Source organism: Bubalus kerabau, unplaced genomic scaffold (assembly GCF_029407905.1).
Source record: "Bubalus kerabau isolate K-KA32 ecotype Philippines breed swamp buffalo unplaced genomic scaffold, PCC_UOA_SB_1v2 scaffold_70, whole genome shotgun sequence".
NCBI classification, from domain to species: domain Eukaryota; kingdom Metazoa; phylum Chordata; class Mammalia; order Artiodactyla; family Bovidae; genus Bubalus; species Bubalus kerabau.
The window spans coordinates 1434634-1443972 of NW_026577924.1; the positions used below are offsets into that span (position 1 = coordinate 1434634).

Below are 9339 nucleotides of genomic sequence, written 5' to 3' on the forward strand. Positions count from 1 at the left end.
TTAAGACATATCCATCAGTATGGGTTCTTGCTTTCAAGGAACTCGTACAGCAGATTTCTACAGTTTAGGGCTTTTCAAATGCTCTAGAAGAATGTGAACGTTCAGTGTGATCCATTTTCATTTCCAAGAAAGATCGTTTGACTTCCATAGCAAAGGTGGAGACCTTCCGACGTGTAGTCCAATACTTAGACCTTGACCATGTCAGGCAAGTCTTGCGGTTCCTTCTGGAGGTGTGTGGCTCTTGCAGAAACGTGAAGATCTTCCATCGTCCTCGGACTTTGGTGTCATTTGCAATCATCAAGAAAGCTTCCAGGTATAGGTTCCAGACCACCACCGCACACACTCGGTAGGCAACGGAGTGGATTCCAGGAATATGCGTTGTTAACCAGCATCACCGTTGATATTGTTGCTGCACGCTCTATGCAGTGGCCAGGGCCTGGATTGTCCACTGGGTCTCATGTGGAATGGAAAGAAGGGCTTCCCCCACCCCCCACCCCACCCCCCACTGTTGACAGCCTTGTGACTAGAAACGGGCCCCGAAACAAGAATCAGACAAACCAGATAAGCCCAGATGGTAGTCCATGAGATGAAGGAACTAAGCAGCTGGTTGGGATGGCGCCAAGGGGAAAGGTTGCTCTTTTTGTCTCCCGCTCTACTCCTTTCTTCCTGGACGCCTTAGGGGTTCATCATGGAGATTTGAAATAAAGTTCACCAAAGTCATATGTGTTGAATCAAGATTTTGCATTTCACCATCTCTCAAAAACGAAGAGTGCTTAACCTGCACAGGTTTCTTTCAAAAAAGTCAATAGCTTTTCAGTTCTGGGGTTTCTCTCTTGCCTTGTTCAAGTAGCCTTAAGAGTAAAAATCAACGAAAACTAAAGAAAGATTCCAAGATACCAACAAAGGACACCTTCTGTTTCTTCAATCATCTTTCCACTTAGTAGCACACGAGCTCTTTTCTTTGTATTTTGCCTAGGGAATTCGCAATGTGCTGGTTCAGATGGCAAGGCATCCGCCCGCAGGAGACTCGGGTTTGACCCCTGGGTCGGGAAGATCCCCTGGAGAAGGTAATGGCAACCCACTCCAGTATTCTCGCCTGGGAAATGCCACGGACAGAGGAGCCTGATGGGCCGCACTCCATGCGTCCTATAAGAGTTGGGCTCAACCCAGCAACTACAAACAGAAGTATTTCCAAAGACCACACTCGTGTGTGTGTGTGTGTGTGTGTGTGTGTGTGTGTGTGTGTGTCTGTCTGTCTGTCTGTGTGCCTGCCTGTGGTTCGTCTGCTCTCTCAGGAAGGTCGGGTGCTTGGCGGGCGGCGTGGGGACAAGGGGGGCGCCTCGGTAGGGCAAAGGGGCGGGGCTGAGGCGCTCCGGTCGACCGCGCCTCCGTGGCTCCCGGTGGGTTTGGGCAGCGGGCAGGTGCCGGGCAAGTTGGGCGCTCAAGATTCGCTGAGCCTAGGCCCGCAGGAGGTTCAGAGGCCCCCGGGCCGCGGGGATCGGGAGGCGGCGGGCCCCGAAGACCGACACCTCCGGGGTCGCGCGGCCCTGAGCGGCGAACGGGATGGGGGGGAGGCGCCGCTCAGCCAGCGCGGCCGGGTCTGGAGTGGCCGGGGGTGGGAGGGCGCCGAGACCTCCGCACCCCTCAGCCCACCCCCCAGGCCCCGCGCGCACGCACGCACGCCCTCCCGGTCACTGGGGGGTCCTGGAAGCCCATCGGGCCCCCGGGCCCGGCCAGGCGGTTGCTGGTCTGGGGTTGGCGGTGTTCGGGGGCCGGGCCGGCGTCAGCAGGCTGGAGTGCGGTCGCGGGTCGTGCGGCTCAAGTACAGCACGGCCCCCCGAGGAGAGGGGCGGCCCGTTGGCCCGACCTGCAGGTCAGAGCGAAAGGGAGGCGAAGCGCAAGGCTCTTAGGGCGCCCCGCGGCGGCCGCGCCCGTCTCCGGCCCTATCGGCCTGAAGGCGCCCGATCTCGTCTGATCTCGGAAGCTAAGCAGGGTCGGGCCTGTTCAGTATCTTGGATGGGAGACCACCTGGGAATTCCGGGTGCTGGAGGCTTTTTTGCCTACCAGAAGAGGTCCTTTAGCCCCCGCCCCGCGTCCCAATTCTTGGACCCACACCCCCCTCGCCCCCCCGCCACCCCCGCAGCCCCAGCCCCTCCCGGGGCGGGGGGAGTGAGTGGGTGGCCGGGGCCCCGACTCCCGCTGCAGACCTGGGTTGCCTCCCCGCGGCCCGCGAGCCCCTCCGCCTTCGCATTCGGCTTTCAGGAAACCAGACGACCGGCCGTCCCGTCTCCCTCTGGGGCTCCTTTGGCTTGCCTCAGGCAATCCCGGGGCTTGCACCGACTCCAGCCAGAGCCCCAGCCCCCGCCCCACCCCCAGCCTCGCAGGCGATCGCGCATGCGCATGCGAGCGCGCGCACAGATCGATGTGCCCAAACGGGGCATCTAGCTTGTTGGCTTGTACTGGGGGTGGATCTATGCCTGGGAGTGGGACTGCTGAACCATAGGCTACTTCTACTTTTAGTTCCTTCGCGAACCTCCATACTCTTTTCCATCCCGGCTGTACCAACTCCCATTCCTACTCAGCGTGGAGGAGAGTTCCCTTTGCTCCACAGCTTCTCCAGCATCTGCTATGGACAGACATTGCAATGAGGCCCAATCGGACTCGGGCGAAGTGGTCCCTCCTTGGCGTTTGGAGTTGAGTCTCTCCAATCATTAGTGACGTGGAGCAAGATGACCGTTTGGAAATGCAGATGCAATTCTCTCACCATCCTGCTCCAACGGCTCTTGTATTTTCCCATCATATTGAAGATACGACCAATTCCCTTCATGCCTGCTCCTCACGTTCTTCTCGGATGTCTTTTCCCTGGAATGCCCTCTGCACTCTTTGGCTTCCATCCCATAGGGCATTTTCATTTCTTGAACGTCCTAAGTTTCCCTGGTCACCTAGACTTCCAGGATGCTGTTTTCCCTGCCTGAAATTCTTCCTGCATCTCAACCCTGGTTTACGTAGGTTCCACCTATGGACCTCAACGCAATGGTTACTCTGAAAAGCCTTCCCTGACACCCAGGTTTTGGTGAGGGTAGAGGCCCCTCGACAAGTTCTCCAAGGATCTGCCTGTGATGTATCATTAGATTCGTCTCAGTGAAAGCAGGAACTCTGTGTCTGCTTCTCTCCGCCTTCTAGTTCCAGAAACTTATTACATGCCTCCCAGCTCATCGTAGGTGCTCAGGATTTACTTAGTGTGTGAAAGACAGAAAAGTTCTTGGAAGCCTCAAGGTGTCACTTGGCTCGGCACTTTTGATCTCTTTGTGTATTTGGCGATTCCATTCTTTCCTTTCCTGGGTTCATGTGTACGCTATATTCAAGGCACAATCTAAGGCATTAAGACATATCCATCAGTATGGGTTCTTGCTTTCAAGGAACTCGTACAGCAGATTTCTACAGTTTAGGGCTTTTCAAATGCTCTAGAAGAATGTGAACGTTCAGTGTGATCCATTTTCATTTCCAAGAAAGATCGTTTGACTTCCATAGCAAAGGTGGAGACCTTCCGACGTGTAGTCCAATACTTAGACCTTGACCATGTCAGGCAAGTCTTGCGGTTCCTTCTGGAGGTGTGTGGCTCTTGCAGAAACGTGAAGATCTTCCATCGTCCTCGGACTTTGGTGTCATTTGCAATCATCAAGAAAGCTTCCAGGTATAGGTTCCAGACCACCACCGCACACACTCGGTAGGCAACGGAGTGGATTCCAGGAATATGCGTTGTTAACCAGCATCACCGTTGATATTGTTGCTGCACGCTCTATGCAGTGGCCAGGGCCTGGATTGTCCACTGGGTCTCATGTGGAATGGAAAGAAGGGCTTCCCCCACCCCCCACCCCACCCCCCACTGTTGACAGCCTTGTGACTAGAAACGGGCCCCGAAACAAGAATCAGACAAACCAGATAAGCCCAGATGGTAGTCCATGAGATGAAGGAACTAAGCAGCTGGTTGGGATGGCGCCAAGGGGAAAGGTTGCTCTTTTTGTCTCCCGCTCTACTCCTTTCTTCCTGGACGCCTTAGGGGTTCATCATGGAGATTTGAAATAAAGTTCACCAAAGTCATATGTGTTGAATCAAGATTTTGCATTTCACCATCTCTCAAAAACGAAGAGTGCTTAACCTGCACAGGTTTCTTTCAAAAAAGTCAATAGCTTTTCAGTTCTGGGGTTTCTCTCTTGCCTTGTTCAAGTAGCCTTAAGAGTAAAAATCAACGAAAACTAAAGAAAGATTCCAAGATACCAACAAAGGACACCTTCTGTTTCTTCAATCATCTTTCCACTTAGTAGCACACGAGCTCTTTTCTTTGTATTTTGCCTAGGGAATTCGCAATGTGCTGGTTCAGATGGCAAGGCATCCGCCCGCAGGAGACTCGGGTTTGACCCCTGGGTCGGGAAGATCCCCTGGAGAAGGTAATGGCAACCCACTCCAGTATTCTCGCCTGGGAAATGCCACGGACAGAGGAGCCTGATGGGCCGCACTCCATGCGTCCTATAAGAGTTGGGCTCAACCCAGCAACTACAAACAGAAGTATTTCCAAAGACCACACTCGTGTGTGTGTGTGTGTGTGTGTGTGTGTGTGTGTGTGTCTGTCTGTCTGTCTGTGTGCCTGCCTGTGGTTCGTCTGCTCTCTCAGGAAGGTCGGGTGCTTGGCGGGCGGCGTGGGGACAAGGGGGGCGCCTCGGTAGGGCAAAGGGGCGGGGCTGAGGCGCTCCGGTCGACCGCGCCTCCGTGGCTCCCGGTGGGTTTGGGCAGCGGGCAGGTGCCGGGCAAGTTGGGCGCTCAAGATTCGCTGCGCCTAGGCCCGCAGGAGGTTCAGAGGCCCCCGGGCCGCGGGGATCGGGAGGCGGCGGGCCCCGAAGACCGACACCTCCGGGGTCGCGCGGCCCTGAGCGGCGAACGGGATGGGGGGGAGGCGCCGCTCAGCCAGCGCGGCCGGGTCTGGAGTGGCCGGGGGTGGGAGGGCGCCGAGACCTCCGCACCCCTCAGCCCACCCCCCAGGCCCCGCGCGCACGCACGCACGCCCTCCCGGTCACTGGGGGGTCCTGGAAGCCCATCGGGCCCCCGGGCCCGGCCAGGCGGTTGCTGGTCTGGTGTTGGCGGTGTTCGGGGGCCGGGCCGGCGTCAGCAGGCTGGAGTGCGGTCGCGGGTCGTGCGGCTCAAGTACAGCACGGCCCCCCGAGGAGAGGGGCGGCCCGTTGGCCCGACCTGCAGGTCAGAGCGAAAGGGAGGCGAAGCGCAAGGCTCTTAGGGCGCCCCGCGGCGGCCGCGCCCGTCTCCGGCCCTATCGGCCTGAAGGCGCCCGATCTCGTCTGATCTCGGAAGCTAAGCAGGGTCGGGCCTGTTCAGTATCTTGGATGGGAGACCACCTGGGAATTCCGGGTGCTGGAGGCTTTTTTGCCTACCAGAAGAGGTCCTTTAGCCCCCGCCCCGCGTCCCAGTTCTTGGACCCACACCCCCCTCGCCCCCCCGCCACCCCCGCAGCCCCAGCCCCTCCCGGGGCGGGGGGAGTGAGTGGGTGGCCGGGGCCCCGACTCCCGCTGCAGACCTGGGTTGCCTCCCCGCGGCCCGCGAGCCCCTCCGCCTTCGCATTCGGCTTTCAGGAAACCAGACGACCGGCCGTCCCGTCTCCCTCTGGGGCTCCTTTGGCTTGCCTCAGGCAATCCCGGGGCTTGCACCGACTCCAGCCAGAGCCCCAGCCCCCGCCCCACCCCCAGCCTCGCAGGCGATCGCGCATGCGCATGCGAGCGCGCGCACAGATCGATGTGCCCAAACGGGGCATCTAGCTTGTTGGCTTGTACTGGGGGTGGATCTATGCCTGGGAGTGGGACTGCTGAACCATAGGCTACTTCTACTTTTAGTTCCTTCGCGAACCTCCATACTCTTTTCCATCCCGGCTGTACCAACTCCCATTCCTACTCAGCGTGGAGGAGAGTTCCCTTTGCTCCACAGCTTCTCCAGCATCTGCTATGGACAGACATTGCAATGAGGCCCAATCGGACTCGGGCGAAGTGGTCCCTCCTTGGCGTTTGGAGTTGAGTCTCTCCAATCATTAGTGACGTGGAGCAAGATGACCGTTTGGAAATGCAGATGCAATTCTCTCACCATCCTGCTCCAACGGCTCTTGTATTTTCCCATCATATTGAAGATACGACCAATTCCCTTCATGCCTGCTCCTCACGTTCTTCTCGGATGTCTTTTCCCTGGAATGCCCTCTGCACTCTTTGGCTTCCATCCCATAGGGCATTTTCATTTCTTGAACGTCCTAAGTTTCCCTGGTCACCTAGACTTCCAGGATGCTGTTTTCCCTGCCTGAAATTCTTCCTGCATCTCAACCCTGGTTTACGTAGGTTCCACCTATGGACCTCAACGCAATGGTTACTCTGAAAAGCCTTCCCTGACACCCAGGTTTTGGTGAGGGTAGAGGCCCCTCGACAAGTTCTCCAAGGATCTGCCTGTGATGTATCATTAGATTCGTCTCAGTGAAAGCAGGAACTCTGTGTCTGCTTCTCTCCGCCTTCTAGTTCCAGAAACTTATTACATGCCTCCCAGCTCATCGTAGGTGCTCAGGATTTACTTAGTGTGTGAAAGACAGAAAAGTTCTTGGAAGCCTCAAGGTGTCACTTGGCTCGGCACTTTTGATCTCTTTGTGTATTTGGCGATTCCATTCTTTCCTTTCCTGGGTTCATGTGTACGCTATATTCAAGGCACAATCTAAGGCATTAAGACATATCCATCAGTATGGGTTCTTGCTTTCAAGGAACTCGTACAGCAGATTTCTACAGTTTAGGGCTTTTCAAATGCTCTAGAAGAATGTGAACGTTCAGTGTGATCCATTTTCATTTCCAAGAAAGATCGTTTGACTTCCATAGCAAAGGTGGAGACCTTCCGACGTGTAGTCCAATACTTAGACCTTGACCATGTCAGGCAAGTCTTGCGGTTCCTTCTGGAGGTGTGTGGCTCTTGCAGAAACGTGAAGATCTTCCATCGTCCTCGGACTTTGGTGTCATTTGCAATCATCAAGAAAGCTTCCAGGTATAGGTTCCAGACCACCACCGCACACACTCGGTAGGCAACGGAGTGGATTCCAGGAATATGCGTTGTTAACCAGCATCACCGTTGATATTGTTGCTGCACGCTCTATGCAGTGGCCAGGGCCTGGATTGTCCACTGGGTCTCATGTGGAATGGAAAGAAGGGCTTCCCCCACCCCCCACCCCACCCCCCACTGTTGACAGCCTTGTGACTAGAAACGGGCCCCGAAACAAGAATCAGACAAACCAGATAAGCCCAGATGGTAGTCCATGAGATGAAGGAACTAAGCAGCTGGTTGGGATGGCGCCAAGGGGAAAGGTTGCTCTTTTTGTCTCCCGCTCTACTCCTTTCTTCCTGGACGCCTTAGGGGTTCATCATGGAGATTTGAAATAAAGTTCACCAAAGTCATATGTGTTGAATCAAGATTTTGCATTTCACCATCTCTCAAAAACGAAGAGTGCTTAACCTGCACAGGTTTCTTTCAAAAAAGTCAATAGCTTTTCAGTTCTGGGGTTTCTCTCTTGCCTTGTTCAAGTAGCCTTAAGAGTAAAAATCAACGAAAACTAAAGAAAGATTCCAAGATACCAACAAAGGACACCTTCTGTTTCTTCAATCATCTTTCCACTTAGTAGCACACGAGCTCTTTTCTTTGTATTTTGCCTAGGGAATTCGCAATGTGCTGGTTCAGATGGCAAGGCATCCGCCCGCAGGAGACTCGGGTTTGACCCCTGGGTCGGGAAGATCCCCTGGAGAAGGTAATGGCAACCCACTCCAGTATTCTCGCCTGGGAAATGCCACGGACAGAGGAGCCTGATGGGCCGCACTCCATGCGTCCTATAAGAGTTGGGCTCAACCCAGCAACTACAAACAGAAGTATTTCCAAAGACCACACTCGTGTGTGTGTGTGTGTGTGTGTGTGTGTGTGTGTGTGTGTGTGTCTGTCTGTCTGTCTGTGTGCCTGCCTGTGGTTCGTCTGCTCTCTCAGGAAGGTCGGGTGCTTGGCGGGCGGCGTGGGGACAAGGGGGGCGCCTCGGTAGGGCAAAGGGGCGGGGCTGAGGCGCTCCGGTCGACCGCGCCTCCGTGGCTCCCGGTGGGTTTGGGCAGCGGGCAGGTGCCGGGCAAGTTGGGCGCTCAAGATTCGCTGAGCCTAGGCCCGCAGGAGGTTCGGAGGCCCCCGGGCCGCGGGGATCGGGAGGCGGCGGGCCCCGAAGACCGACACCTCCGGGGTCGCGCGGCCCTGAGCAGCGAACGGGATGGGGGGGGGCGGGGAGGCGCCGCTCAGCCAGCGCGGCCGGGTCTGGAGTGGCCGGGGGTGGGAGGGCGCCGAGACCTCCGCACCCCTCAGCCCACCCCCCAGGCCCCGCGCGCACGCACGCACGCCCTCCCGGTCACTGGGGGGTCCTGGAAGCCCATCGGGCCCCCGGGCCCGGCCAGGCGGTTGCTGGTCTGGTGTTGGCGGTGTTCGGGGGCCGGGCCGGCGTCAGCAGGCTGGAGTGCGGTCGCGGGTCGTGCGGCTCAAGTACAGCACGGCCCCCCGAGGAGAGGGGCGGCCCGTTGGCCCGACCTGCAGGTCAGAGCGAAAGGGAGGCGAAGCGCAAGGCTCTTAGGGCGCCCCGCGGCGGCCGCGCCCGTCTCCGGCCCTATCGGCCTGAAGGCGCCCGATCTCGTCTGATCTCGGAAGCTAAGCAGGGTCGGGCCTGTTCAGTATCTTGGATGGGAGACCACCTGGGAATTCCGGGTGCTGGAGGCTTTTTTGCCTACCAGAAGAGGTCCTTTAGCCCCCGCCCCGCGTCCCAATTCTTGGACCCACACCCCCCTCGCCCCCCCGCCACCCCCGCAGCCCCAGCCCCTCCCGGGGCGGGGGGAGTGAGTGGGTGGCCGGGGCCCCGACTCCCGCTGCAGACCTGGGTTGCCTCCCCGCGGCCCGCGAGCCCCTCCGCCTTCGCATTCGGCTTTCAGGAAACCAGACGACCGGCCGTCCCGTCTCCCTCTGGGGCTCCTTTGGCTTGCCTCAGGCAATCCCGGGGCTTGCACCGACTCCAGCCAGAGCCCCAGCCCCCGCCCCACCCCCAGCCTCGCAGGCGATCGCGCATGCGCATGCGAGCGCGCGCACAGATCGATGTGCCCAAACGGGGCATCTAGCTTGTTGGCTTGTACTGGGGGTGGATCTATGCCTGGGAGTGGGACTGCTGAACCATAGGCTACTTCTACTTTTAGTTCCTTCGCGAACCTCCATACTCTTTTCCATCCCGGCTGTACCAACTCCCAT

At 57.6% G+C, this 9339-nt stretch overlaps 3 pseudogenes; all 3 read left to right on the forward strand.

The window, feature by feature from the left end:
• Positions 1-1933: 1933 nt before the first annotated feature.
• On the forward strand, positions 1934-2053 carry LOC129641045 (uncharacterized; annotated as a pseudogene).
• A 3257-nt stretch (positions 2054-5310) lies between these two features.
• LOC129641047 (uncharacterized) lies at positions 5311-5430 on the forward strand (annotated as a pseudogene).
• Positions 5431-8700: 3270 nt separating this feature from the next.
• Positions 8701-8820, forward strand: LOC129641048 (uncharacterized; annotated as a pseudogene).
• Positions 8821-9339: the final 519 nt, after the last annotated feature.